We start from the raw sequence: 12,129 nt of genomic DNA, 5'->3' as shown, positions 1-12,129 counted from the left end.
GGGACAAATTTATCCCTTACATCCTGCAAGAGATCACTAAACATCGACCATATGTCCATAGTACATTTCCCTGCAAAAACATCATCCCAATTCACACCCGCAAGTTCTAGCTTTATAGCCTCATAATTTGCGTTTCCCCAATTAAAAATTTTCCTGTCCTCTCCGATTCTATCCTTTTCCATGATAATTATAAAGGCCAGGGAGCGGTGGTCACTGTCCCCCAGATGCTCACCCACTGAGAGATCTGTGACCTGACCCGGTTCATTACCTAGTACTAGATCTAGTATGGCATTCCCCCTGGTTTGCCTGTCCACATACTGTGACAGGAATCCATCCTGGACACACTTAACAAATTCTGCCCCATCTAAACCGTTGGAACTAATCAGGTGCCAAACAATATTAGGGAAGTTAAAGTCACTTAGGGAAATTAGGGAAGGTAAAGCCCTCCCCACCGCTGAGCGCACCTACAAAGAGCACTCTCACAGGAAAGTAGCATCCATCATCAAGGCCCTTCACCACCCAGGCCAAGCTCTCTTCTCAATGCTGCCATCAGTTAGGAGACTTGGGTCCCACACCACCAGGTTCAGGAACAGCTATTACCCTTCCAACCGTCAGGCTCCTGAATCAGTGTAGGTAACTTCACTCACCCCAACTGATACACAGTCTACGAATTCACATTCAAAGACTATACAAATCATGTTCTCAATATTATTAATTACTTATTCATCCATTATTATTTTTCTTTGTATTTGTACAATTTGTTGTCCTTTGCATATTCTTTGTTTGTCCGTCTTTGTGTGTAGTTTTTCATTGACTCTATGGTGTTTCTTTATATTTACTATGAACGCAAGAAAATAAATCTCAGGGTATTTTATGGAGGCATACACGTACCTCAGTAATGAATTTACTTTGAACTATACTCAGATTTGCAGTGTCTGTTGTCCTTTGCTCTTCCAAATCAGGTGGCAAATTAAACGGCACCTTTCCCAAGATGTGAACTGGACTGCAAAAATTAGGCTCAAAAACATCAATGCAAATGTTTTCAGTAGATACTGGTGTACTATGTTCCACAAATGATCATTTTCCATAGATGTAAAAACAGCGCCCCCTCTTGAAGGAGGGGGGGGAGAACAAAACTAGAGAATACATAAAGGAGACAGCAAAAAATCTAATGAGGAAATGGAATACAAGAAAATAGGCCCCACCATTCAATATGATCATGGCTGATCTGTCTCAGGCTCCAACTCCTCCTCCGGGCCGGTTCCACATAACCCTCAATTCCATGAATTTTCAAAAAATTCGCTGCTTTTTAGAAAATAAATACCTCCAGTGATCTAGATTCACAATTCCACGTTGTACAGCTCCAGTGATTTATCATCTCCTGTGAGAAGTAATTCCTATGCACCTCAGTTGTAGTGGTTGTCCCCTTATCTTGTGACCATGTTTCCTCATTCAAGATTTTCATACTAATAGAAATGTTTCAACACCTTCTCAGTCACGCCCCATTACTATCTTACACACTTCAGTAAGTTTGCCCCTCTTCCTTCCAAAACTCCAAGGAAGAGATCTGAACTTTATGATTACAGGAAACAGCCCAGTGAATCTTTCTGGGATGCCCCCAACACTAAGAAGCAACCCGGAAAAGCGTGAGAATGTGAAACAAACATTTTGTTCCACACAGAAACAACTGGTAAAATTAATACAGATCCATTTCAGAGGAGGGTTGCATGACAAGAGAATGGAATAGAAAGTTCTAAAATTAGATTATGGAAGAATAGGAGGAGATTCAAGAAGAGTACAAAAAGGCATGACCTGGCTTAGCAAGTGGCCCGTTTCTGTGCTGTATATCCACGTAAACTAGTTTAGTTGGAAATACACGAACTGCTTCCGGGCAAGAGGAACCAAGACTTATATTGCTCGAAAACCATTGTGCTCACTCAAGATTTTAAAATAAGACATGAACTTTTAATTATTGAGTCACAACATAAAAATAGTAGCATTACTACTTAAAGGATTCTGCCTCGACTTCGCTATATATGACTTAAACAGATAATCCACTTAATGCTACACTCACATTACGTTCTCTTCCAACGTCAGTGTCCAACCTTTTTCTGCTCGTTAGGTAGGATTTTAATACATTAATCATTCACCAGAGGCTTAAGAAAAGTATTAATCAATGCTGCAGTTCAGGTTAACGCCTTCACGGGTTCTCTTTCCCCAGTTTTCTCCTCTGCAGGAACATCATAAATGATGCTTCCAACTGATATTGCTGCTGCCATGTTCACTGATGCTTTTTAAGATTCCAGTGTAAATTCTTTCATTGCTCTTTTTGTTTGGCACCTATAGATTTCTTCCCACACCAGCTGACAAAGCTGTGCAGCAGATGTCTCACATGTACACGAGTGCACCCACTTGCTAGGATGATAATTATCAGTCTCTGGGATGTTTCAAATATTCTCTATCCAAGTGTGCTTGCAAAATACATTCGGGGTCACTTTATTTGGTACATTTGTACATCTGCTCGCTATCTAACCAGCCAATCACACGGTAGCTACTCCATGCATAAAAGCATGCAGACATGGTCAAGAGGTTCAGCTGTTATTTGGTCTAAACATCAGAATGGGGATGAAATGTGATCTAACTGACTTTGACCTTGGAATAATTGTTGGTGCCAGGCGGGGTGGTTAGAGTATCTCAGAAACTCATGTAGAACAGTCTCTAGGATTTAGAGAATGGTACAAAACAAAACAACAAAGAAAAATCATCCAGTGAGCAGCAGTTCTGTGGGCAAAAACGCCTCGTTAATAAGAAAGGTCAGAGGAGAATAGCCAGACCAGTTCAAGCTGACAGGAAGGTGACAGTAACTCAAATAACCACGCGTTACACAGTGATGTGCAGAAGAACATCTCTGAACGCACAAAACATTGAACCAGGAAGTGGATGGGCTACAGCAGCAGAAGACCAAGAAAATACACTGAGTTGCAACTTTATTAGGTACAGGAGGTACCTTATAAGGTGATCACTGAGTGTATATATTTATTTCCTGAATGCAATATACTTATTTTACGCAAAGTAGTTCCCTTCACCAAAGGCTGGCCTTCACATGATGCTTCCAATTAACATAACCACAAACGTTGTTTCATAATATAGGATTGTGACTTGCGGCCCAAGCCAGCTCCATCACCCCATAATCAGGACTGGCCTTCCACAAGGGGTTTATTTTCTTGTCTCTTCTCCCTTGCTTCCTCCAATGTCTAGAACTCTATCGATCATTCTTCTGAAAACAGTCAACAATTCAGCCTCCATTGCCCATAGTCGTACAGGATTACAAACACTCTCAAGTTTTTGAGTGTAAATATCTTCCATTTCATAACTAAATGGCATCTTCTCATTTTGATACCATGACCCTTAATTTTAGAGTCCTTAATCAGATGAAACATCCATGTCTCTACCCTGCTGAGTCCTTGAAGAATGTTTCAATAAGAAATTTCTCGTCCCTCTAGAGAGCAGTGGCCTAGCCTACTTGGTCTCCTCTCATATGTCACACCTGCTATTATCTGAATTAATTGTGAGTCTTCGTTGCACTCAAAACTACTTAAGTAATTCTTTTTTAGGCGGGGAGACAAAACTGTGCAGTTCTCAAGGTGTGGTCATATTAAAGCTTGAAATAATTGCATCATGTTGAGAAGATAGTGATGCATAGAGACGCAGTTCAAAGTTTCTAGTCAGGGATTTCAGTCGTCGAAAGCTCTGTGAATACAGCGCCATTAAACTCATAGACAAAGTTACATTTAATCTGCCAGCAGAGTTAGTAATGGCGATCAATGGACTAGGGATTCTGCAGACACCAGACCTGGCGACAACAGCCTGGCCTAAGTGGTTCAGCCGAGGAAGTGGCGCGAGAGGAAGCAGAAATATGGCAAGAGAATCTGGGCACTAGATAACCCAACCAGACCGGCAGTATCATGTTCCTCTTGAACATTTTGCCTTTCACTCTTAACCCATGACTTCTAGCTGTAGACTTACTCATGCTCAAGGAAAAAGCCTACTTGCATTAACTCTGTCTATACCCTTCATAAATTTATAGACCTCTATCAAATCACCCCTCAATCTTATACGTTCTCGGGAATAAAGTCCTAGCTCACTCAACCTTTCCCTATAACTCAGGTCCTCGAGTCCTGGCAACATCCTCGTAAACTTTCTCTGCACTCTTACTGCACCCCAGACAGTTCTTCCAGGTGAGGCGACACTTCACCTGTGAGTCGGCCGGGGTGATATACTGCGTCCGGTGCTCCCGATGTGGCCTTCTATATTTTGGCGAGACCCGACAGACTGGGAGACCGCTTTGCTGAACACCTATGCTCTGTCCGCCAGAGAAAGCAGGATCTCCCAGTGGCCACACATTTTAATTCCACATCCCATTCCCATTCTGACATGCCTATCCACGACCTCCTCTACTGTAAAGATGAAGCCACACTCAGGTTGGAGGAACAACACCTTATATTCCGTCTGGGTAGCCTCCAACCTGATGGCATGAACACTGACTTCTCAAACTTCCACTAATGCCTCACCTCCCCCTCGTACCCCATCTGTTATTTATTTTTATATACACATTCTTTCTCTCTCTCTCCTTTTTCTCCCTCTGTCCCTCTGACTATACCCCTTGCCCATCCTCTGGGTTCCCCCCTTCCCCTGTCTTTCTCCCCGGACCTCTTGTCCCATGATCCTCTCATATCCCCTTTGCCAATCACCTGTCCAGCTCTTGGCTCCATCCCTCCCCCTCCTGTCTTCTCCTATCATTTTGGATCTCCCCCTCCCCCTCTCACTTTCAAATCCCTTACTCACTCTTCCTTCAGTTAGTCCTGACAAAGGGTCTCGGCCTGAAACGTCGACTGTACCTCTTCCTAGAGATGCTGCCTGGCCTGCTGCATTCACCAGCAACTTTGATGTGTGCTGCACTCTTTCAAACTTTTTTTTTACTTGTTTCCTTTACATAGGTGACCAAAACTGCATATGATACTCCAAAATAGGCCTCACCTATGTCTTACACAATTTCAACATATCAATAGGATGCAAAACTGGGCTGAGAAGTGGTAGATAACCCAAATAAGTGTGAAGTGGTTCATTTCGGCAGGTCCAATTTGAAGACAGAATATAATATAAATGGTAAGACTCTTGGCAGTGTGGAGGATCTGAGAGATCACGGAGTCAGTGTCGACAGGACACGCAAAGCTGCTGCGCAGGTTGACAGTGCTGCTAAGAAGGCATACGGTGAGTATTCATCAACCGTGGGATTGAGTTCAAGAGCCCTGAGGTAATGTTCCAGCTATATGAGACCTTGGTCAGACCCCAGTTGGAGTACTTTGTTCAGCTCTGGTCACTTCACTACAGGAAGTTTGTAGATACTATAGAGAGAGTGCAACTATCCTCCAATCCTTTGGTACCTCATCTGAAGCTAAGGATATTTTAAATATCTCTCCTAGGGCCCTTGCAATTTCTGCACTTGCCTCCCACAGGGTCCGAGGGAACATCTTGTCAGGCCCTGGGGACATATCCATCCTAATTTGTTTCAAGACAGCAAATACATCCTCTTCTGTAATCTGTATGGTCCATGACCTCACTGCTGCTTTGCCCCACTTCTGTAGACTTTATGTGATGTCTGTGTATTGATTCAGGAAACTTTTCAGAACACATTTGACAAACTCATTCCCAACCAGTCTTTTTACAGTATGGGAGTCCCAGTCAATATGTGGCAAGTTAAAATCACCTATCACAACCTTACGCTTCTTGCAACAGTCCACAATCTCTCTACAAATTTGTTCCTCTAAATCCCACAGGCTGCTGGGCGGTCTATAATATAATCTCATTAACGTTGTCATACCTTTCTTATTCCTCAGTCCTACTCAAAGCCTCACAAGACGAGCTCTCCAGTCTATTCTGAGTAATGCCGTGACATTTTCCCTGACTAGTAATGCCACTCTTGCCCTTTTAAATTCTTCCTGCTCTATCACGTCTGAAACACTGGAACACTGAGCTGCCAGTCCTGTCCCTCCTGTAACCAAGCCTCACTAATGGCTACAAATGTCATAACTCCACATGCTCATCATTACCCTTGACTTTCCTACAATATTCTTTGCACTGAAATATATGCAGCTCAGAATGTTAGACCCACCATGCCCAACCTTTCGATTCCTGATCTTTTATGTAGGCTTGACAACATCTTTCTCCACAACCACTCCACTATCTATTCTGGCGCTCTGGTTCCCATACCCCTGCAACTTTAGTTTAACAAACCCCCCCCCCCCCCACCACAGCACTAGCAAAACTTCTTGTTAAAATATTAGACCCCTCCAGTTCAGGTGCAAACTGTCCCTTCTGTATAGTTGCCACCTTCCCTGGAACAGAACTCAATGATCCAAAAATGAGAAGCACTTACTCCTGCACCATCTCTTTGCCATGTGCTAAACAGTATGATCTTCCTATTTCTGGCCTCACCAGCACGTGGGACAGGTAGCAATCATGAGATCACAATCCCTGGGGTCCTGCCCTTTAAGTTAGCACCTAACTTCCTGAACTCACTTTGCAGGATTTCGTCACTCTTCCTACCTATGTCATTGGTACCTACATGGGCCACGAGATCTCGCTGATCACCTTCCCCACTTACGAATGCCGTGGACTCTTTCCAAGGCATCCCTGACACTGACACACCCAGGAGGCAACATATTCTATCATCCAGGTATCTCATTCTCATCCACAGAGCCTCCTTTCTCCTCCCCTAACCAATGAATTCCCTACCACTACAGCGTGCCTCTTCTCCCCGCTTCCCTTCTGAGCCACAGATCCAGACTTAAGTGCCAGAGACCTGACTGGTGTTGCTTTCCTCTGCTGGATTATTTCCCCCCAACCCCAACAGTACCCTGTTGTTGAAGGGACAGCCACAGGGGTACTCGGCACTGGCTGCCAATCCCCTTTCTTCCTCTTGATGGTCACCCAGTTTACTGTATCCTGCACCTTGGGTGTAACTCCTTCCGTGTACATCCTGTCTGTGAACCCCTCAGCCTCCTGAATGATCCGGAGTCCACTCATTTCCAGTTCCAACTCCTTAGTCCGTTGGACACTTCAGCTGAATGCACCTTGCAGGTGCAGTTAGAGACACTGGAGGTCTCCCTGCCTTCCCACATCCTGCAAGAGGAACATTCACTGTCTTGCCTGGCATCCCCACTGCTCTAAATGTGGACTAAGAAATAAAGAATAATTTTTTAAAAATCTACCTACTGCCTACACCTCTCCTTGCTGAGGTATCAGTGAGCCAAGGCCTCAACTCCCCACTCCAACAGAATGGCTGCGTCGTTCAAGCCGAACATATTTTTATTGGATCTTGCCGAGTGCCCAGTTATGTGTAATCCAGTGTCTCCTTGGGAACTGTGGCACGCAGAATGTGCTGACTGCCCCAACTCACTGTGTGTAATAGCAGAAGACAACAGAAGGACTCTGCAGAGAGTCAACCCCGTAAGGCAGCCAGGCCAGAGATCATCCCAGGCCGAGGGTTCAAGGAGGGTGCACACCTGCTCACTGATATCTTCACAGACATCAGCACTTCACACATCCAGCCTGCTGTCCCCACGTGCTTCAAAGCAGCCACCATCATCCCTGTACCAAAGGATTCTACACCTTCAGATCTAAAGTATGGCACTGACACCAGTCATCACGATGTGCTTTGAACTGCTGATAATGGCACACATCACAAACTCCATTTTGGTCAGACTGGACACTCACCAAAATGCCTACCAACAGGACTGCTCTACGACAGATGGCATCTGTCATGCACTTGGCCCTGACACACCTGGCAAACAAGGACATTTATGTGAGAACGCCATTTCTGGATTTCAGTTCAGCATTCAACACTTCTGTCCCATCGGAGTAGAACGAACCCCTACTCCTCGGTCTAAATACACCACTGTGCAACTGGGTGATGAACTTCCAAACCAACAGACCTCAGACAGTCAGGATGCCCATCCGCTTCTCCCTCCCCATCATCCCCATCATGGGTTCCCCCAGGGCTGTACACTCCGCTCCCAGGAGACTGCATGGCCAAACACCCCAGTAATCATATTGCCAAGTTGGCAGATGACATGACAGTGCTGGGGCTCCACAGCAGTGTAAGCCGCAAGCAGATTCAAACTCCTGGGAGTGCACCTGACACACAACCTCTCATAGTCCCAGAACACATCCTGCACGGTCAAGAAAGCTTGTCAACACCTCTGTTTACTGAGGAGGTTGAAGAGAGCTGGACTTTGCACATGCATGCTCACATCATTCTACAGTTGTGCAGCTGAGAGCAATCTGACAAACTGCATCCCTGCTTTATACGGAAATTGCACTGTTGCAGACAGCAATGCTCTACGATAGGGTACCAAAACTGCCCAACATAATACCTGCACCAGTCTACCCATCAAGGACACAAACAGAAGGCTGCCAGAAGAGGGCCAGTAACATCTTGAAGGATCCCACCCAGTCTGCTCATGAACTGTTTGTCCCAGTCCCATTAAGAATATCCACACCAGGACTTCGGACTCAGAAAGTTACTTTCCCCAAGCAGTAAGGCTAAACAACATCACCTTACAACCATCAGGTTCCCGAACCAGCTCCAATCACCACTACTCTGAACTGATTTTACGACCCACAGACTCGCTTTCAAGGACTCCTCACAACCTAAACTCTCAGTATCATTTCTAATTGCACAATTTGCTTTCTTTTGCACATTGGCTATCTATAGTTTTTAAAAATAAGTTCTACTGTATTTCATTTTTACTGTAAATAACAGAGTAGATGAATCTTATGGTAGTACATGGTAAGACATATATATTTTGATAATAAATTTACTTTGAACTTAAACCCAGAAATCCCCAAATGCCCCAATTTCCCAATTGCCCATCGTTCAAAAGTACACACAATTTCTGTACTTTTCGCTCTAGATGCAGGAGTTCCCAACCTGGGACCCGTGGGCCTCTTGGTTAATCGTAGCGGTCCATGACATAAAAAAGGGCGGGAACCCCTGCAACAGGATAACCTCACGTTTTGCCATATTGCACTCCATTTCTAAAGCCCACTTATTTAATAAGATCATAGAGTCTTACTACACAGAAACAGGCCCTTTGGCCCATCTAGTCCAGGCTGACCAGGTTTACAGCCTAGTCCCATTTACTTGCACCCAGACCATAGCCCTCCATACCCCTCTCATTCATGCACTTACCTTAAACATTACGACCGAACCCACACCTGTCACCTCCCTCGGCAGCTCATTCCACACTCACACCACCCTCTGAGCGAAGATGCTCCCTCCGCAGATTCCCCTTAAGTATTTCATTTTTCATCGTAAACCTATGACCTCAAGTTCTAGTCCCACTCAATCTGAGGGGAAAGAGCCTGCGTGTATCATCTTATGCACACCCCTCATGATTTTATATACCACTAGAAGATCTTCCCTCATTCCCCTGCACACCAGGGAGTAAATTCCTAACCTATTCAATCTTTCCCTATAACTCAGGTCCTCAAGCCCTGGCAACATCCTTCTAAAATTTTCTCCACATTTTTTCAAGCTAATTGGTAACTTTCCAGAAGGTAGGTGAGCAGAACATAACACAATTCCCCAATTTCACCCTCACCAACGCCTTAACTTGTCCATACCATGCTGGCAAACACAGTACTGTGCAAAAATCTTAGGCAACCTAGCTATATATACGCGCCTAAGACTTTTGCACAGTACTGGAAAACGCAATGGTTTGAACTAAGCTACATTGCTTAGAGATGGAACTGCAAAATAGACCGCTCAATAAAGCAGAATAAAGTAGATACAACAGCACAGGTAATTAAGACTTTTCAGCCAAGATGAACAACATTGTTTTTAACTGATTGGGTATTATAATAATATAGCTGTCAGCGCGGACAGTAACAAGTGTCAACAGCAGCAAAAATGAACAGTACATTTTGTCCTGGCAATAGAATGAGAACGCTGGATCATATTCATCCTTCCCCACACATGCAACGCTCACATTCAGCAACCCAAATAAGACCAAGCACGGAGGGCTGGCACAAGCACAAAGAAGTCAAAGTTATAGAGGGAGTCATGCTAAGCTATTCTGCACTTTCTTGGCTGATAACTGAAGATTAATAATGGGGTTGGTTTAGCTAGAAGTGGACCTGCCTGGATCTCTGGGTTTGGCACTCAGTGTATTAACAACAGGCACAGAAATATTGAAGGGAGAGAAAGCGGGAGAGAGAGAAAGGCAATCAGGAAGGCCTAAGAAGTCCATGAAATATCATTGGGGAGCAGAGGCAAGGAGAATTCTAGGCATTTTAAAGTCACTAAGATTAACAGAATAACTAAAAAGAAGATAGATTCACTCAAGGGTAAAGGAGAGGATTCGTGTTTGGAGTCAGCACAACTATTAAATGAGTACCTTGTGTCGGTATTTATTGAGGAGATGGACCTGGAAGTTAGTTAAGGCAGAGTGGGGCAAGCTAATAGGCTGGAAGATTTTGAGATTAAGGAGGAGGTGGTGCTGGGTCTTCAGGAAAGCATTAGGGTGAATAAGTCCTCAGCGTCCGATGGCATATATCCCAGAATATCGAAGAAGCAAGTGAAGAGATTACTGAGATCTTGACAAATATCTTTGTGCCCTGACTAGGAACAGGCGAGGTCCTAGAGGACTGGAGAGTAAAAATGCTGTTCAGGAATGGAAATAGGGATAATCTGAGTTAATTATAGGCCCAGCGAGTTTCACATCAGTGGTAGGGAGGTTACTGAGGAATAGGATTTATGCACATTTGGAAAGGCATGGCCTGCTTATGAACAGTTAGCATAGCTTTGTGCAGGGCAGGTCATGCCTTACAAGATTAATAGTGTTATTTTGAGGGGGTGACAAGGAGCTTGTTTTGGGTCCGGCAACATGGACTTTAGTAAGGCATTTGATAAAGTCGCTCATTGTAGGTTGATTCAAAAGATAAAGCTGTATGGCATCCAGGGTGATTTTGATTCAGAACTGCTTTGCCCAGAGGACAGAATAGGGATGGAAGGCTAGTATTGTGGCTGAAGGTCCATGGCTAGAGATGATCCACAAGGATCAGTGCTGGGACCTCTGTTTGTGATATACGAGGGGTGATCGATAAGTTTGTGGCATAAGGCAGAAGGAGTCAATTTTAGAAAACCTAGCACATTTATTTTTCAATATAGTCCCCTCCTACATTTATACATTTAGTCCAGTGCTCGTGGAGCATATGGATCCCTTCTTTGCAGAAGTTGGCATTTTGGACCTCCAGAAAGTGGTCCACTGAAGGGGTGATTGATAGGTTCGTGGCCCAAGGTAGAAGGAGATGAGTTATTAACTTCAAACTTTCTGCATAATCATTCAAAGAGTTGAACTGCAAGTGCATGCAACAAGGGCTGTGTAACTCATCTTCTAAACGCTGTTAATCAGTTAGAGAATGGAGAGGGGCAGATGGAGTTGAATCTGGACCATTGTGAGAAGTTGCACTTCGGGAGGTCAAATGAAAGGAGAAAGCACACAGTTAATGATATAATAGTACTGAGTTACAAAGGGATCTTGGGGTCCAGGTCCAACATTCACTGAAAGTGGTTCTGCAAGTAAGGTGGTAAAGCAGGCGTATGGCAAGCTTGCCTTCACCGGTAGGGGTGTTGAATGAAAGAATAAGGAAGTCGCGTGGCAGCTTTCTAAAACTTCAGTTAGAACAGGCATTCTCAGTCTTTTTTCATGCCATGGCACAATACCGTTAAGCGAAGGGTCCACAGACCCCAGGTTAGGAAGCCTTACAATAGATCAATTTCAAGTATTGTGTGTAGTTCTGGTTGTCCCGTTATAGGGAGGATGTGAAAACTGTGGAGAGGGTGTATGAGGTTTACCAAGATGCTACTTGGAGTGTATGAGTTAAAGGAGGGGAATCATAATACACATTTATAAAATTATGAGAGACATGGATAGGGCAGACAGCCAGAATCTTTTCCCCGAGGTAGAAACATCAAATATCAGTGGATGGTTAGAAGGGGGAAGTTTAAAAGCAAAATGAGGGGCAAGTTTTTTTTGCAGAGAGTGGTAGGTGTTAGGCATAGTA

General features: G+C 44.2%; 1 protein-coding gene across 11 annotated transcripts in view; it reads right to left on the bottom strand.

Annotated features, from left to right (window-relative positions):
• Positions 1 to 12,129, bottom strand: part of LOC134345188 (transcription factor Dp-2-like) — a 273,052-nt gene that overhangs the window by 46,044 nt on the left and 214,879 nt on the right. The gene's annotated exons all lie outside the window — the stretch shown is intronic.

Source organism: Mobula hypostoma, chromosome 4 (genome assembly GCF_963921235.1).
Source record: "Mobula hypostoma chromosome 4, sMobHyp1.1, whole genome shotgun sequence".
NCBI lineage: Eukaryota > Metazoa > Chordata > Chondrichthyes > Myliobatiformes > Myliobatidae > Mobula > Mobula hypostoma.
Note: the sequence above shows the minus strand (reverse complement) of the source record. Positions and strands in the feature narration are given on the sequence as shown.